This window comes from Hyperoodon ampullatus, assembly GCF_949752795.1.
Source record: "Hyperoodon ampullatus genome assembly, chromosome: X".
Taxonomy (NCBI): Eukaryota; Metazoa; Chordata; class Mammalia; order Artiodactyla; family Ziphiidae; genus Hyperoodon; species Hyperoodon ampullatus.
The window spans coordinates 54200110-54220580 of NC_136913.1; positions in this window are offsets into that span (position 1 = coordinate 54200110).

Sequence of the window (20471 nt, forward strand, 5' to 3'; positions counted from 1 at the left end):
TGTTGTGAAACATAGGCTCTAGGCCTACAGGCTTCAGTATTTGTGACACATGGGCTCAGTAGTTGTGGCTCGCAGGCTCTAGAGTGCAGGCTCTGTAGTTGTGGTGCATAGCCTTAGTTGCTCTGCTGCATGTGGGATCTTCCCGGACCAGGGATCAAACCTGTGTCTCCTTCATTGGCAGGCAGATTCTTAACCACTGTGCCACCAGGGAAGTCCTGGATAGCCTTTTATACCCCACTTTGGAAACCACTTTTTTAATCAACAGTTAACCGACAAATGAATTGTCCTCCCTTGGTGAATGCAGTGTTTCTTTTTTTTTCTTTTTCTTTTTCTATTAAAAGAGCTTCTTTCTCTCCCCCAATTAATAATTACAGCAAAACCCTATTGCATTTTATCAATACTGCTTGTATGTAAGGCCTAATCTAATGAAATTTGTAGTGTATTTATAACACTTTTGATATTTTCTGTTTCACCTGCAGCTTATCACTGCAACAAGGAATACATGGAAATAAGCACCATGTACCACAGCAAATCTAGTTTTATGTCACTAATCTTAGTCTAAAATGCTTTCTTAGCTCAGCACAGCTATTGTGTACAAGTATATAAAACTTGTGGAAGATCTTATGATAAATATGCAATAAAGTATATCTCTTAGTAAGTTAATAAGTCCTTTCCCACTAAAGAGAAAATGTAGACATGGTTATTACAGGAGGAATAGCCAATCGGGTTTAGTCTGTTTTTTCAAATAAGTCTCCATATTGTCCAGAATTCACTTACTAGCCAACTAAAAGTTATTTAAGCTTCTCAAAAGCAATTTTTAAAAATCACAGACACTTCTATATTTAAACATAGGGCAAGTTCCTTTATTATTTCATAAAACATTCTGGTTTTAAAGTTTCCATTTTGTAAAATAAGTAGTCTAACCCTAAAATGTAGTCTCTTAATCATTCATATCAGCTGTTGTTTATAGTTCTGCAAGCTGCTTATTTTCAAACAAAAGCCCAGATTCTGTGTGGTTAACATGAAAGGCTTTGTAAGTACTTTCCAGGCAGCTGGGAATTGAGTTTATACTTTATATTTAATGAGCTAGGGATACAGTCATTTGAAGATGGTTTGAGTTCATGATGTTTCCTGCTCTTTTCCAATGGGTTTTGCAAGTGAAAGTTAATTCTAGTGGCACTTTCCATAAAGAGTTAGGAGATTATGTAGTTTTTCCTGGCTTGTGTTCATTCTGAGTAAGTTAAGTTCAAGGTTATTTGTAATTTGTTGCTGACTATCAGGAGTTAATGGTTCTGGAAAAGAGTCTTGTTATTAGGACTGGAACAAGTAAATAGTAATAACTAATGAAAAAAATGGGACTCATACTCTTGCTAATCCCTATACATACATTAATGATAACATGGAACAAATAATCTACGGAACTAACCAAAACCTGTTTTAAAATTCGTACAAATCTGTGCAATTTCCCTGGCTCCAGGAGATTGAGAGCTGGAGTGGGGAATAGTTCAGAAAGACCCCCAAAATTATTCTCCCTGATTTAAAGATGGAAAGATGTGACAAAATGTTATTCTCTTCTTATTCTTGCAAGATTTTCTAGGGATTGGGATGAGGGTGCATGTATACTATCAACCAAGAACCAAAGTGGGGAAATGTGAGCCCTCACTGCAGAACTGAACAGATTTTTTTTTCTAGTACATGATGGAAGGCAACTAATATTTATTGAGTGCCTATGATGTATTGGGCACTGAGCCAGCTACTTTCTTACATATTTTATCTTTTATCTTCTCAAGAGTCCTTTGAGATAAGTATTTTAAGCTTCCATTTTAGATGAAGATATATGAGTATTTTAAGTAGGCTAATAATAAGGCATGTCTTCAAATTGACTTGTAAATACTTGTTCAATGCTTACTTATAGGTGAGACTGAAAGCTCTATGGGGAAAGAAAAGAACTGCTGGCAGCATGTACTTATTTATTTATTTAAATAGATATTGAGTACCTACTGTGGACCAAGTACTGTTTTAAATACAGTCCCTGTCTTTCTGGAAAATACATAGAATAAATTCTAGAACTCAATTACAGTTGATGCTTGAACAACATGGATTTGAACTATGTGGGTATACTTATACTCATTTTTTTCAAAAATGCATAATACAGAATTAAATGATCCATGGTTGAATCTACAGACGTGGAACCAAGGAAATGGTGGGTCAGCTAATGTTAGATACTGATTTTTTTTAATGTATTGGGGTTCAGCGACCCTGTCCCCCATATATTACAAGAAATGATTGTACTTTTAATGTTACAGGCATTTCAGATCTGGTCCTAAAACCAACAGAACTCCCCTCTCCTCAGAAGACAGTTTATTAACCATGCAACCATGTCATTTGTGACCCACCACCACCATCAAGTAACTTATTAAACTATTCTTTCCAACCTCTCAGGTAATACTCTCTCTGTGAAGAGAATTCTGACAATGTAATAGTTTCTGCCTCATTATATTTCTAGCGATTTTGAATCACTTATGCTTGTACGCCATATAACCAACTAACTAGTCCAAACAATTAATCATAATTAATTCTCTGATTTCACAGATAAAAAGGCTGAGTCTCATAAGGTTAAATAACTTGTCCTTGCTACATAACTAAATTAATTAAATTAACCTGTTCCATTGATATATATTTTTGTTTTTGTGCAAGTACCATACTGTCTTGATTACTGTAACTTTGTAGCATACTCTGAAGTCAGGGAGCCTGATTCCTCCAGCTCCGTTTTTCTTTCTCAATATTGCTTTTGCTCTTCGGGGTCTTTTGTGTTTCAGTACAAATTGTAAAAATTTTTGTTCTAATTCTGTGAAATATGCCATTAGTAATTTGATAAGGATTGCACTGAATCTGTAGATTGCTTTGGGTAGTATAGTCATTTTCACAATGTTGATTCTTCCAATCCAAGAAAATGGTATATCTCTTCATCTCTTTGCATCATCTTTGATTTCTTTCATCAGTATCTTATAGTTTTCTGAGTACAGGCTTTTTCCAACTTAGGTAAGTTTATTCCTAGGTATTTTATTCTTTTTGTTGCAATGGTAAATGGGATTGTTTCCTTAATCTCTCTTTCTGATATTTCATTTTTAGTTTATAAGAATGCAACAGATTTCTGTGTACTAATTTTGTATCCTGCAACTTTACCAAATTCATTGATTTGCTCTAATAGTTTTCCGGTGGCATATGTAGGATTCTCTATGTATACTGTCATGTCATCTGCAAACAGTGACAGTTTTATTTCTTCTTTTCCAGTTTGGATTCCTTTTATTTATTTTTCTTCTCTGATTGCTGTGGCTAAACACATGCAATTATGGTCACCTAATCTATGACAAACGATGCAAGAATATACAATGGATAAAAGACAACCTCTTCAATAAGTAGTGCTGGAAAAAACTGGACAGTTACATGTAAAAGAATGAATATAGAACACTCCCTAACACCATACACAAAAATAAACCAAAATAGATTAAAGACCTAAATGTAAGGCTGGACACTATAAAAATTTAGAGGAAAACATAGGCAGAACACACATTTTTTATATATTTATTGGAGTATAATTGCTTTACAATGGTGTGTTAGTTCCTGATTTATAACAAAGTGAATCAGTTATACATATACATATGTTCGCATATCCCTTCCCTCTTGCATCTCTCTCCCTCCCACCCTCCCTATCCCACCCCTCTAGGTGGTCACAAAGCACCGAGCTGATCTCCCAGTGTTACGCAGCTGCTTCCCACTAGCAATCTATTTTACGTTTGGTAGTGTATATATGTCCATGCCACTCTCTCACTCTGTCACAGCCTACCCCTCCCCCTCCCCATATCCCCAACTCCACTTTCCAGTAGGTCTGTGTCTTTATTACCGTCCCACCCCTAGGTTCTTCATGACATATTTTTCCTTAAATTCCATATATATGTGTTAGCATACAGTACTTGTCTTTCACTTTCTGACTTACTTCACTCTGTATGACAGACTCTAGGTCTATCCACCTCACTACAAATAACTCGTAGAATGAGTTTGGGAGTGTTCCTCCCTCTGCTATATTATGGAAGAGTTTGAGAAACATAGGTGTTAGCTCTTCTCTAAATGTTAATAGAATTCGCCTGTGAAGCCATCTGGTCCTAGGCTTTTGTTTTTAGGAAGATTTTTAATCACAGTTTCAATTTCAGTGCTTGTGATTGGTCTCTTCATATTTTCTTTTTTTCCTGGATCAGTCTCAGCAGGTAGTGCATTTCTAAGAATTTGTCCATTTCTTCCAGGTTGTCCATTTTATTGGCATGGAGTTGCTTGTAGTAATCTCTCATGATCTTTTGTGTTTCTACAGTGTCAGTTGTTACTTCTCCTTTTTCATTTCTAATTCTATTGATTGAGTCTTCTACTTTTTTTTTTCTTGATGAGTCTGGCTAATGGGTTATCAATTTTGTTTATCTTCTCAAAAAACCAGCTTTTAGTTTTATTGATCTTCGCTATCATTTCCTTTATTTCTTTTTCATTTATTTCTGATGTGATCTTTATGATTTCTTTCCTTCTGGTAACTATGGGGTGTTTTTGTTCTTCTTTCTCTAATTGCTTTAGGTGCAAGGTTAGGTTGTTCATTTGAGATGTATCCTGTTTCTTAAGGTAGGATTGTATTGCTATAAACTTCCCCCTTAGAAGTACATTTGCTGCATTCCATAGATTTTGGGTCATCGTGTTTTCATAGTCATTTGTTTCTAGGAATTTTTTGCTTTCCACTTTGATTTCTTCAGTGATCTCTTGGTTATTAAGTAGTGTATTGTTTAGCCTCCATGTGTTTGTATTTTTTACAGATCTTTCCTGTAACTGATATCTAGTCTCATAGTGTTGTGGTTGGAAAAGATACTTGATATGATTTAAATTTTCTTAAATTTACCAAAGCTTGATTTGTGACCCAAGATATGATCTATCTTGTAGAATGTTCCATGAGCACTTGAGAAAAATGTGTATCCTGTTGTTTTTGGATGGAATGTCCTATAAATATCAATTAAGACAATATTGTTTAATGTATCATTGAAAGCTTGTGTTTCCTTATTTATTTTCATTTTGGATGATCTGTCCATTGGTGAAAGTGGGGTGTTACAGACCCCTAGTATGATTGTGTTACTGTCAATTTTCCATTTTATGGCTGTTATTAGTTGCCTTATATATTGAGGTGCTCCTATGTTGGGTGCATAAATATTTACAAGTGTTATATCTTCTTTTTGGTTCGATCCCTGGACCATTATGTAGTGTCCTTCTTTGTTCTTGTAATAGTTTTTATTTTAAAGTCTATTTTGTCTGATATGAGAATTGCTACTCCAGCTTTCTGTTGATTTCCATTTGCATGGAATATCATTTTCCATCCCTCAATTTTAGTCTGTATGTGTCCCTAGATCTGCAGTGGGTCTCTTGTAGACAGCATGTATACGGGTCTTGTTTTTATACCCATTCAGCCAGTCGGTGTCTTTTGGTGGGAGCATTTAATCCATTTACATTTAAGGTAATTATCGATATGTGTGTTCCTATTCCCATTTTCTAAATTGTTTTGGGTTTGTTATTGTAGGTCTTTTCCTTATCTTGTGTTTCTTACCTAGAGAAGTTTCTTTAGCATTTGTTATAAAGCTGGTTTGGTGGTGCTGAATTCTCTCAGCTTTCACTTGTCTGTAAAGGTTTTAATTTCTCCATCAAATCTGAATGAGATCCTTGCTGGGTAGAGTAATCTTGGTTTCAGATTTTTCTCCTTCATCACTTTAAATGTGTCCTGCCAGTCCCTTCTGGCTTGCAGAGTTTCTGCAGAAAGATCAGCTGTTAACCTTATGGAGATTCCCTTGTGTGTTATTTGTTGTTTTCCCCAGATGCTTTTAATATATTTTCTTTGTATTTAATTTTTGACTGTTTGGTTAATATGTGTCTTGGAGTGTTTCTCCTTGGATTTATCCTGTATTGGACTATCTGTGCTTCCTGGACTTGATTAACTATTTCCTTTCCCATATTAGGGAAGTTTTCAACTATAATCCCTTCAAATATTTTCTCAGTCTCTTTATTTTTCTCTTCTTCTTCTGGAACCCCTATAATTTGAATGTTGGTGTGTTTAATGTTGTCCCAGAGGTCTCCGAGACTGTCCTTAGTTCTTTACATTTTTTTTCTTTATTCTTCTCTGCAGTAGTTATTTCCACTATTTTATCTTCCAGGTCACTTATCCGTTCTTCTGCCTCAGTTATTCTGCTATTGATCCCTTTAGAGTATTTTTCATTTCATTTGTTGTGTTGTTCATCATTCCTTTTTTCATCTTATTTCTTCTAGGTCCTTGTTAAATGTTTCTTGCATTTTGTCTATTCTATTTCCAAGATTTTGGATCATCTTTACTATCATTATTCTGAATTCTTTTTCAGATAGACTGCCTATTTCCTCTTCATTTTTTAGGTCTGGTGGATTTTTATCTTTCTTCTTCATCTGCTGTGTGTTATTCTGTCTTCTCATTTTGCTTACCCTTCGGTGTTTGTGGTCTCCTTTTTGAAGGCTGCACATTCTTAGTTCCCGTTGTTTTTGGTGTCTGTCCTCATGGGCTAAAGTTGTTTCAGTGTGTTGTGTAGGCTTCCTGGTGGAGGGGACTATTGCCTGTGGATGAGCCTGGAACTTGTCCTTCTGGTTGGAAGGTCCCCAACTTGTTGTGTGTTTGGGGTGTCTTTGGACTTATTATGATTTTAGGCAGCCTTTCTGCTAATGGGTGAGATTGTGTTCCTGTCCTGCTAGTTGTTTGGTATAGGGTGTCCAGCACTGTAGCTTGCTGGTTGTTGAGTGAATCTGGGTCTTGGTGCTGAGTTGGAGATCTCTGAGAGATTTTCGCCATTTGATATTATGTCGAGCTGGAAGGTCTCCTGTGGACCAGTGTCCTGAAGTTGGCTCTCCCACCTCAGAGGCACAGCACTGACTCCTGGCTGCAGCACCAAGAGCCTTTCATCCACACAGCTCAGATTAAAGGAGAAAAAATAGAGAGACAGAAACAAAGAAACAAAGAAGGAAACAAAGAAAGAAAGAAAGAGAGAGGATAAAAGAAAATAAAATAAAGTAAGGTAAAATAAACTAAAGTTATTAAAGTAAATAAATAATTATTAAAAAAAATTTTAACTGAAAACAAAAACAAACAGAAAAAAACGGGCAGATAGAACCCTAAGACAAATGATGAAAGCAAAGCTATACAGACAAAATCTCACATAGAAGAATACACATACGCACTCACAAAAAGAGGAAAAGTAGAAAAAATCATAAATCTTGCTTTAAAAGTCCACCTCCTCAATTTGGGATGATTCATTGTCTATTCAGGTATTCCACAGGTGCAGGGTACATCAAGTTGATTGTGGCAATTTAATCCACTGCTCCTGAGGCTGCTTGGAGAGATTCTCCTTTCTCTTCTTTGTTCACACAGCTCCCAGATTTCAGCTTTGGATTTGGCCCCACCTCTGCATGTAGGTAGCCAGCGGGCGTCTGTTCTTCGCTCAGACAGGACAGGGTTAAAGGAGCCACTGATTCGGGGGATCTGGCTCACTCAGGCCAGGGAGAGGGATGGGTATGGGGTGTGGGGTGATCCTGTGGCGGCAGAGGCCGGCATGACGTTGCACAAGCCTGAGGCGTGCCATGCATTCTCCCGGGGAAGTTGTCCCTGGATCCCGGGACCCTGGCAGTGGCGGGCTGCACAGGCTCCCTGGAAGGGAGATGTGTAGAGTGACCTGTGCTTGTACACAAGCTTCTTGGTGGTGGCTGCAGCAGCCTTAGCATCTCATGCCCGTCTCTGGGGTCCACGCTGTTAGCCTCAGCTCGCGCCCATCTCTGGAGCTCCTTTAAGCAGCACTCTTAATCCCCTCTCCTCATGCACCAGGAAACAAAGAGGGAAGGAAAAGTCTCTTGACCCTTTGGCAGGTCCAGACTTTCTCCTGGACTCCCTCCCGGCTAGCCATGGTGCACTAACCCCTTCAGGCTGTGTTAACGCCACCATTCTTCTTCCTGCTCTCCGAGCGAAGCCGGAGCCTCAGCCCCCAGCCCCGCCTGCCCCAGCGGGTGATCAGACCAGCCTCTCGTGCTGGTGAGTGCTGGTCGGCACCGATCCTCTGTGCAGAAATCTCTCCGCTTTTCCCTCTACACCCTTGTTACTGTACTCTCCTCTGTGGCTCCGAAGCTCCCCCACTCTGCCACCCACAGTGTCCGCCTACAAAAGGGCTTCTAGTGTGTGGAAACCTTTCCTCCTTCATGGCTCCCTCCCACTGGTACAGGTCCCATCCCTATTCTTTTGTCTTTGTTTATTCTTTTTACTTTTGCCCTACCCAGGTACGTGGGGAGTTTCTTGCATTTTGGGAGGTCTGAGGTCTTCTGCTAGCATTCAGTTGGTGTTCTGTAGGAGTCGACCCACGTGTAGTTGTATTTCTAATGTAACTGTGTGGAGGAAAGTGATCTCCGCATCTTACTCTTCCACCATCTGCCCCCTCTCCCAGAACACACTTTGACATAAATCACAGCAAGACCTTTTTTGACCCAGCTCCTAGAGTAATGAAAATAAAATCAAAGCTAAGCAAATAGGACCTAATTCAACTTAAAAGCTTTTGCACAACAAAGGAAACTATAACAAGACAAAAAGACAACACTCAAAATAGGTGAAAATATTTGCAAATGAAGCAACGGACAAGGGATTAATCTGCAGAATATACAAATAGCTCAGGCAGCTCAATACCATTAAAACAAAAAATGGGCAGAAGACCTAAATAGACATTTCTCCAAAGAAGACATACAGATGGCCAAGAAGCAGATGAAAAGATGTGCAACATTTCTAATTATTATAGAAATGCAAATCAAAACTACAATGAGGGGCTTCCCTGGTGGTGCAGTGGTTGAGAGTCCGCCTGCCGATGCAGGGGACACGGGTTCGTGCCCTGGTCAGGGAGGATCCCACATGCCACGGAGCGGCTAGGCCCGTGAGCCATGGCCACTGGGCCTGCGCATCCAGAGCCTGTGCTCCGCAATGGGAGAGGCCACAACAGTGAGAGGCCCACGTACCACAAAAAAAAAAAAAAAAAAAAAAAAAAACTACAATGAGGTATCACTTCACACCACTCAGAATGGCCATCATCAAAAATCTACAAACAATAAGTACTGGAGGGAATGTGGAGAAAAGGGAGCCCTCTTGCACTGTTGGTGGGAATGTAAATTGATGCAGCCACTATAGGGAACAGTATGGAGATTGCTTTAAAAACTAAAAATAGAACTACCATATGACCCAGCAATCCCACTACTGAGCATATACCCAGAGAAAACCATAATTCAAAACGATACATGTACCCCAATGTTCGTTACAGCACTATTTACAATAGCCAGGACATGGAATCAACCTAAATATCTGCCAACAGAGGAATGGATAAAGAAGATGTGGTACATATATACAATGGAATATTACTCAGCCATAAGAAGGAATGAAATTATGCCATTTGCAGAGACATGGATGGACCTAGAGACTGTCATACAGAGTGAAGTAAGTCAGAGAAAAACAAATATCCCGTATTAATTCATATATGTGGAATCTAAAAAAATGGTACAAAGAAACCTATTTGCAAAGCAGAAATAGAGACACAGGCATAGAGAACAAATGTATGGATACTAAGGGAGAAGGGAGGGTGGGATGAGTTGGGAGATTGGGATTGACATATATAAACTAATATGTATAAAATAGATAACTAATAAGTACCTATTGTATAGCACAGGGAAATCTACTCAATTCTCTGTGGTGACCTAAAGGGAAGGAAATCCAAAAGGAGGGCATATATATATATATATATATATATATATATATATATATATATATATATACATATAACTGATTCACTTTGCTGTACAACAGAAACTAACACAACATTGTAAAGAAAGTATGCTCCAATAAAAAAAATCTGAATTAATTGTCTTTATGGAAAATAAGTCCTGGACTTTCTCCAGTACACTAGAGTTGTTCTTCAGTATAAGGTAAAAGATGCCCCAGATATGCTTCTGTGTATTTACTCCCATGGCACTAAGCTAAGTTCCACCTTATATGTCTCTTTAATTTTTATTTTATTTATCTATTCATTCAAGAATTGTTAAGTAAATGCCTATTTATGTTTAACATTTTAGTGAGTAATTTGGGACTGCAAAACTGAAAAATAAACAATACAAAAACCCTTATCATGAGGTTCATTCCCTCATTGGGATAGTTTAACTTAGTTGTGTTCTTGAGCTCATATTTAAAAGCACAGCAAGGATAACTATAGATCAATCTGTAGAAAATAATGGTTAAACAAAATATACTATATGCAAAGATGGAAGAACAAAATAGATCTACATATATCAAAATGGATAGATTTAAAAATATATATTAAAAAGCTGGAGGCCCTGCCCACCAGCAGGCCAGGACTGAACCTGATCCCCTCTTAGGCCATGAAGCCAGGCACATCAGGACATGGCCCCATCCACCAAGGGGCTGGCAGCCACTGCATAAACCATCAATCAGGCTGGGGGTCAGCACTGCCGCCAAGGTTCACAAAGTAGTCAGCCCAGCCACAACAGAGGACTCATACATCTGACATGGGGGGCAATCTTAGAGCATATAGCTCTGGTGACCAGAGGGGAATATACTGCTTGACCCCATTGAACTTATACTTCATGAGGTCACTTCTCCAAGATCAGGAAACATAGACAGCCTACCTAATACATAGAAATAAACATGGAAAACTAGGTAAAATGAGGAGGCAGAGAAATATATTCCAAACTATTGAATAAGATAAAACACTAGAAGAAAAATTAAACCAAGTGAAGATAAACAAATCTACTCAAAAAAGAAATCAAAGTCATGATCATAAACATGCTCAATAAACTCAGGGGAAGAATGGAGGAACACATTGAGAATTTTAACAAAGAGTTAGAAAATATATAAAAAAGCAAACGGGTGAAGAATAGAATAACTAAAATAAAAAACACACTATAAGAAAAGCAACACTAGAGAATACAGAGGAATGGATCAACAGAATAGTGGAAATCACTCAAGCTGAACAGAAAAAAGGAAAAATAATCTTTTAAAATGGGAACAATTTAAGATACCTCTGGGAAAGCATCAAATGTACTAACATTTGAATGATAAGGATCCAGGAATGAGAAGAGACAGAGAAAAAATGCAGAGAAATTATTTGAAGAAATAATAGCTGAAAAATTCCCTAACTTGGGAAAGAAAACAGACATCCAGGTCCAGGAAGCACAGAGTCCCAAACAAGATGATTGCAAAGAGGTCCAAACCAACACATTATAATTAAATGGCAAAATGAAGATAAAGAGAGAATCTTAAAAACAGCAAGAGAAAAGCAACAAGATACATAAAAGGGAATTCCTGTAAGACCAGCAGCTGACAGTTCAGCAGAAACATTGCAGGCCAGAGGGAGTGTCATGATATATTAAAAGTGATGAAAGGATAAAACCTCTAGAGAATTCCCTACCAATCAAGACTACCATTCAGATTTGAAGGAGAAATAAGAAGAGTTTTACAGACAAGTAAAACTAAAACAGTTCAGCACCACTAAACCAGGTTTACAAGAAATGTTAAAGGGACATCCCTAAGCAAAAAAGAAAAGACCATAACTGAAAATATTAAAATTATAAAAGGAAATATCTCATTGGTAAATGCAAACATACAGTAAATGCTCCCACATAACAGCATCCCTTCAAAACAGTTGTAAATAACTGTTTCTCCTAAATTCATAGAGAAAGTTAAGTAAAATAAAAAAAAAAAATCACAGGAACAGCTCCCAAATAAAAGAACAAGAGAAATTCCCAGAGAAAAACAATGACTCAGACCTCTCCAGTCTACCAGACCCCAGGTTCAAAAAGGACATAATAAAAATGCTAAAGGAATTAAGAAAGATTATTAATAGAAATGCAGATCACTGTAACAAGAAAGTAGAAACAATAAAGAGGAAGCAGTCAAAATTAGACAGCTCAATTGCTGAGATAAAAAGAAAATAAAGGCAATGAATAGCAGAAAATAATGCAGAAGAATGAATAAGTGATCCAGAAGATAGAATAATGGAAATCACCCAATTAAAACCGAAGACAGAAACACAAATGAAAAAAAAAAGAAAGCAATATACAAGATCTATTGGATAATATAAAGTGTGCCAGCCTACATATAATAGGAATTCCAGATAGAGATTATGGTTGAAAATTTCCCAGACCTGAAGAAGGAAACAGATATATCAGGTACAGGAATCACAGAGGGTGCCAAACAAGATGAATCCAAACAGACCCACACCAAGACATATAATTAAAATGGTAAAGTTAAAGAGAAAATTCTAAAGGCAATAAGAGAAATACTGAATCAGTTACAAGGGACTCCCCATAAGGGTATCAGCTGATTTCTCTGCAGACTTTGCTGGCCAGAAACCAATGGAATGATATATTCGAAGTCTTGAAAGGGAAAACCAACAACCTAGGAAAATCTACCCAGTAAGATTATCATTTAAAATAGGAGAGAAAAATTATTCCTCAGACATGCAAAAACTAAAAGAATACACCAATACTAAACCTAATCTAAGAAATATTGAAAGGTTTTCTCTAAATAAAAAGAAGCAAGAATCTATAGGACAGGGAAAAACACAATAGGAAAGACAAATATATAAAAGGATTGAAGATCACTCAAGCCAGTACATAGATTAATTTTTTTTAATTTTGTAAAAGTGATCATAACTACAATTAATAGCAAAAAGATAAATATGAAGATGTAAAATAGAATATCAAAATCACAAAATGTGGAGGAGGTGAGTAAAATAATATAGACCTTTTAGAATGCGTCTGAACTTATATGACTATCAGTCTAAAAAAAAAGTAGATATAGTTATAGGTTAACATATTTGAAGACCAGGATAACCACAGATTAAAAACATACATAGATTCACAAAAAACCAGAAAGGAACTCAAGCATAATACAAAAGAAAACCATCAAACTACAAAAGGAAAAACAAAAAGAAGAAGAAAAGATCAAAGAAGAATTACAAAATCAACTGAAAAACAAAGTTTAAAATTGCAATAAATACATATTAATCAATAATTATTTTAAATATCAATGGAATAAATGCTCCATCAGAAGATGTATAGTGGCAGATTGGATATAGAAAAAAGAACCTACAGTATTCTGCCTACAAGAGATGCACTTTAGTGTGAAAGACCCACATAGATTAAAAGTGAGAGGATGGAAAAAGACACTTCATGCAAAGAGAAACAACAAGAAAGTTGGTGTGGCAATACTTATATCAGACAAAATAGACTTCAAAACAAAGTCCATAAAGAAATACAATGAAGGACACTATATAAAGATAAAGGGGTTAATACAAGAAGAAGATATTATGCTCCTTAACATATATGCGCCCAATATAAGAGCACCTAAGTTCATAAAACAAATACTAACAAACATAAAGGGAGAAATTGACAGGAATACAATAGTAATAGGAGAGTTAGCACCCAACTGACCAATGAACAGATCTTGCAGGCAGAAAATCACTAAGGAAACAGAGATCTTGAATGAAACAATAGAACAGGTTGGACTTAATTGATATCTACAAGACACTACATCCAAAAAACCCAGAATATGCATTTTTTTTCAAGCTCACATGGAACATTCTTTAGGAGAGACCACATACTAGGACACACACACAAAAAGCCTTAACAAATTTAAGGTGATAGAAATTATTTCAAGCATCTTTTCTGACTACAAAGGTATGAAACTAGAAATCAACCACAGAAAGAAAAACGAGAAAGAAAATATTACAAGGAGACTAAACAACATGCTGCTAAAAAATCTAAAAACCTAAAAACTAATGACTTAAATATAAGTCAACACCATAACACTTCTAGAAGAGGAGACAGGCAAAACATTCTCTGACATAAATCATAGCACTATTTTCTTAGATCAGTCTCCCAATTCAAAAGAAATAAAAACAAAAATAAACAAATATGGCCTAATCAAACTTACAAAATTTTGCACAGAAAAGGAAACCATAAACAAAATGAAAAGAAAACCTATATAGTGTGGAAGAAAATATTTGCAAATGATGCAACCAACAAGGTTAATCCAAAATATACAAACAACTTATACAGCTCAATATAAAAAATAAACAAACAAGCACAACCCAATCACAAAATGGGCAGAAGACCTAAATAGATATTTCTACAAGAAGATATACAGATGGCCAACAGACCTGTGAAACTATGCTCAACATCACTAATTATTAGAGAAATGCAAATCAAAAGTACAATGAGGTATCACCTCACACCAGTCAGAATGGCCATCATTAAAATGTCTACAAATAATAAATGATGGAGAGGGTGTGAAGAAAAAGGAACCCTCCCACACTGTTGGTGGGAATGTAAATCTCTGAATCCACTATGGAGAACAGTATGGAATCTCCTTAAAAAACTAAAAATAGAGCTACCATATGACCTGAAATCCCACGCCTGAGCATATATCCAGAGAAAACCATAAGTAGAAAAGATACATGCACCCCAGTATTCATAGCAGCACTATTTATGATATCCATTACATGGAAATAACCTAAATATCCATCAGCAGATGAATGGATAAAGAAGAGTTGGTATATATATACAATGGAATATTACTCAGCCATATAAAGAATGAAATAATGCCATTTGCAGCAACAAGGATGGATCTAGAGATCATCATACTGAATGAGGTAAGTCAGACAGAGAAAGACAAATATTATCATATCACTTATACATGGAATCTAAATAAATGATACAAAAGAACTTATTTACTAGACAGAAACAGACTCAAAGACATAGAAAACAAGCTTAAGGTTACCAAAGGGGAAAGTGGGGGGGGGATAAATTGGGAGTTTGGGATTAATATGTACACACTACAATATAGTATAAAATAGGACCTACTGTATAGCATAGGAAACTGTGCTCAATATCTTGTAATAACCTATAATGGAATCTGAAAACAATATAACTGAATAACTTTGCTGTACACTTGAAACTAACACAACATTGTAAATTAACTATACTTCAATAAAAAAAAGAAAATTATCAACACACAAGGGAAAACTAAAAGAAAAAGAAAAGGACAGAGAAGAACAAAAACAACCAGTGCAGAATTAAGAAAATTGCAATAAGTAATACCTATCAATAATTAATTTAAATATAAATGGACTAAATACTGCATTCAAAAGACATAGAAAAGCTGAATAAATTAAAAACAGACGAATATATAAGTTACCTACAAAAGACTCACTTCAGATCTAGAGACATACACAGGCAAAGTGAGGGAATGCAAAAAGGTATTCCATGCATGTAGAAATGAAAGCTGGGGTACTATTGGTGGGAATGAAAATTTGTGCAGGAAAACATTATGGGGGTTTCTCAAAAAATGAAAAATAGAGCTACCATACCATCCAGCAATTTCACTTCTGAGTATTTACTCAAAAAAACTCGTATTCAACAAAATACATGCATTCTTATGTTCATTGCAGCATTATTTACAATAGCCATGATATGGAAGCAACCTAAGTGCCCGTTAGTAGATGAATAGATAAAGAGATGTGGTATGTTGGTATATATGTACACATATATACATATATACATACAAATATACATATTTATACATACATATATGTATAAATATACAAGTGTATATATTTGTGTGTATATGTATACATGCATACATATATACACATATATACATATATAAACATATCCACATACACAGTGGAATAGTACTCAGCCAAAAAAAGAATAAAATCTAAGACTTCCCTGGTGGCCCAGTGGTTAAGAATCCACCTGCCATTGCAGGGGACATGGGTTCTATCCCTGGTCTGGGAAGATCCCACATGCCGTGGAGCAACTAACCCCAGGTGCCACAACTACTGAGCCTGCACTCTAGAGCCCACGAGCTACAACTACTGAGCCTGTGTGCTGCAAGTACTGAAGGCCACATGCCTAGAACCCATGCTCAGCAACAAGAGAAGCCACTGAAATGAGAAGCCTGTGCACCACAACGAAGAGTAGCTCCTGCTTGCCGAAACTAGAGAAAGCCCACACACGGCAATGAAGCCACAATGCAGCCATAAATAAATAAATACATAAATACATAAATAAATAATAAAAGCCATACAGATATTCCTAAAAAAAATAAAATAAAATCGTGCTTTTTTTTACTACAATGATGGACCTGAAAGTTATTATGCCTAGTGAAATGTCAGAGAAAGATATATACCATATGATTGCACTTATAGGTGAAATCTAAGAAACAAAGCAAATGAAAAAACATAACAAAACAGAAACAGACTCATAGATACAGAGAAAAACTGGTGATTGCCAGAGGGAATAGAAGTGGGAGGATGAGGGAAAAAGTTAGGGAGATTAAGAGGTGCCAACTTCCAGTTATAAAATAAATGTCACAGGGATGTAATGTACAGCATAGAGAATATAGTCAATAATATTGTAATAATTTGTATGACAGATGGTAACTAGACAGATGGTGATTATTTTATAATGTAAAAAATATAGAATCACTATGTTGTACACCTGAAATTTACATAATATTGTAACTCAGTTATACTTCAATATAATGTGAAAAAATCTCACCAGCAATAAAGAAAAAAATTAAAATACAAATAAATAAATAAAAACCTAAAGAATACTTTTTTAAAAAGCCTGGAGGACTCACTACTTGATTTCAAGGCTTACTATAAAGTTTCATTAAGCAGTCCAGTGAAAGTAAATCAATGGTGAAAGTGAGTCAATGGGACAGATTAGAGAGTACAGAAATAGACATATATATATATATATATATATATATATATATATGTATATATATATATATATATATATACATACATATATATATACATATATATATAGTCAATTGATTTATAGTCAATTGATTTTTTTATAAAAATGCAAAGTCTATTTAAGGGAAAAAAGAATAATCTCTCAACACAAGCTGTTGGAGTAACTGAACATCTATATGCAAAACAACAACAACAAAACAAACTAGTGCTTCCCTGGTAGCACAGTGGTTGAGAGTCCGCCTGCCTATGCAGGGGACACGGGTTCATGCCCTGGTCCAGGAAGGTCCCACATGCTGTGGAGTGGCTAGGCCCGTGAGCCATGGCCACTGGGCCTGCACATCTGGAGCCTGTGCTCCGCAGTGGGAGAGGCCACAACAGTGAGAGGCCCGTATACCACACACACACAAAAAAAAAAACCTTCTGTATTTCAATATTTCACATTCATTTATTTTATATAACAGCATTTTCTTATTGTTAATAAATCATCATTTTTAAAAACTCTATGAAACTAAATATTGGATATAGTTCAAATATAAGAGTGTTTCATCATATTGAATGTAAATAAATATAAATTTATATGATATAAATTTTAAATACATTTAGCAGCCTGATATAAATCATCAGCATATACTTTTAATGAAAACATGGTACTATTCAAAATGGGGAATATAGCCAATGTTTTATAATAACTGTAAATGGTATATAACCCTTAAAATTATATAAAAGAATAGAAATTAAAATGAAACCAAAACAAGACAAACCAAAAAGAGTTTTTAAATGTAATTAAATTTAAAATGACTGAATAGTTCACAGGAGTGTTGGGAATTTTGAATGAAATAATGTGTAGGGTTGTCTAATAGAGTACTTTCTACTCAGTAAATGCTGGATTTTCAAAAAAAAATTAAAAAGTAAAATATATTACTATTCAAATATAAACTAAATACTATGTAAAATAGAGATAAGTTAATCATAAATGAAAGCAAAGTAATATTTAATTTTTTTAGTATGTGTTATCTTAAGAAAAATCATGTTAGTCTTTTCATTGTTGAGTCAAGAATGTATTTCTGTGTTTATTTTCTCCAGTAGCAAAAATAAGCTCTTTTAGATTCTATACTGATTGTGTAATAGCAAGGATATATTTATAAGCAAACTCCAATTATTTCAAACTTGGCCCTTTATCCTGACTAATACCTGTGAATACCTTTTTGAACATATCTATTTTTGTAAACAAACTAAATGCTGTTTTGCTCACATATTTTTGGACGATTTTTGGTTTGCTTTTACTGTTATTATTATCATTTCATTTCATCATGTATAAATTAAGATGTTAATGCATAGTTCCCATTATCTATAGTAATAGTTTTACATTCATAGTTTTTTTCACTGGTTTGTAAAATCTTTGAACTAACATATGATTTACTCTTGCCCTTAAAAAATAAATAGAAATAAAAGCTCACTAATAAAATAATTGCCTACTTTAAAAAAGGGGCAAAATATATGAAAAGACACTTCACCATAAAAGAAACAGTAGTTGCAAATAAGCACAGAAATAGATGTTCAATGTCATTAATCATGAGTGAAATTCAAATTAAAACCACAATGAAATACTACTACATACCTATTAGAATGACTAAAAATTAAAGGAAAAAAAAAGGAAAGAAAGAAAAGAAAACCTAAACTTGCCAAATGTTAGCAAGGATGCAGTGAAACTAGAAGTCATTCAGACACTGCTGGTGATAATATAAATTGATATAACTACTTTGGGAAACAGTTTGGTGGCTTCTTAAACATAGAAATACCATAAAAACCAGTCATTCCACTCTTAGTTATTTAACCAAGAGAAATGGAAAACATGTCCACACAAAGATTTATATACAAATATTCATAGCAGTTTTATTTGCAAAACTGGAAAAAGCCCAAAGGTTCATCAACAGGTATATGAATAAATAAATTCTAGTATATCCATACATTAGAATAGTACTCAGCAGTGGTCTAGAAGGCAGAAGAAAAAATGTAGTAGGTGTCAGAAGACCTGTATTCCAGGTCTAGCTCTACCAGTGTGGAGATTTATGAGATGGAATAAGTCATATAACATTTCAGGGCCTCAGTTTCCTCATTAGGTAATGGGAGAAATAATATTTACCTTTTTTACTTAATATATTGGTTCTAAAACTCAAATGAGATAAATATATGGAATTTTTGTATGACATTTTTATTCACCTTTAACTTCTTTTTGTGATTGAATATATGAAAATATATTTTCTGAAATTTTCATTTTTTTCTTCTAATGTTTTACATATTAAAGAATGCTATAGCCTGAGTGTTCCCTTAAGTGCTAAGTAATAATTGTAATTTGACATTCTAGGAAAATTTATTTGTGTTTGATAAGAGGTGGTAATTATATCATCACAATGGTTTACTTTTTAGCACATAAAAAATATTCATGCTCAGTCTTTGAATTCTATTGCTTGGATTCTGGACTCAAATAAGAGATTTGGGGTACTAAAATATCCAGTCCATCTGTTACTCTTGCACAGCCAAACTCAAATAAGTTCTTCTGATTGGAGCATATCTTTTTAATGAGAAAACGTGATTACCACTTATACATGCAGTTTGGGCTCCAAAATTTTGCAGATTTCTTGTCTCTGTTTTGTTTAGCAATATTTGTGTAAAACAAAACAAACTGTACAAATCTAATTGCATTAAAGAAAATATGCAAAAGTAAGTCAATCATTGGACTACTTTATAGTCTTAATTTGGATCTGATTGGCTGTTATTGGCTTAACCTAAATTAATGATTTACTATATATGGACTGTCTATTGCAATGATATATTCCTTGGTATATACTGAATTGTATATATACATTAGATATGTATGTATATACATATGTCAGAATATATATTCAAACAAGGGAAAGGGCATTTTTTCTCATCAGGGGAAAAAATGGTTTCTGATTCATCAGCTGTACAAATGTGAATGATTCTTCTTTCCAAATGGCAGAAATAGGAAGCAAGTTTACTGATTTGACTGCTTTTTCTAATAGAGACTTGTTTCTTTCTTACGGTGGTCATCTGTCCTAATATGTGGCCCTTTTACTTGCTCATGAAATTTAGAAAATTCTTGTGATTCTGTTGTGTATGTATTTGTTCTTTGCTATTTTTAGATCATATTTATTTGGGTTTGCTTTTTCTTTCTGTCTCCCTCCCAATGCCTCCCCACACCTTCAGTCAGACCATTGTGAAGATTAGATTTCTGGGAAGCTAGCAAAGACTGACACACTTTCTTAACTCTCTTCACCACCTTCTGTACTCTAGCGCGATTTCACTCTGAGGGGGCTATATAGTTAATACTCACCAACTGTGCTTCTTCTTACCCCACTACAAGGAAGCAGCTTAAACAGCCAAGTTGCAATATACTACTGCTCCTTTTAAGGACCGTGAGTTTCAAAGGTGGAACTTAGAAATGTGCCACATATCTCCTTCACCCTGGGCACACAGGAAGGTAGATGAGTAACAGCTCCTCTAAGACACATATCCACATTTGCATTATTGTGTGAATAATAATTA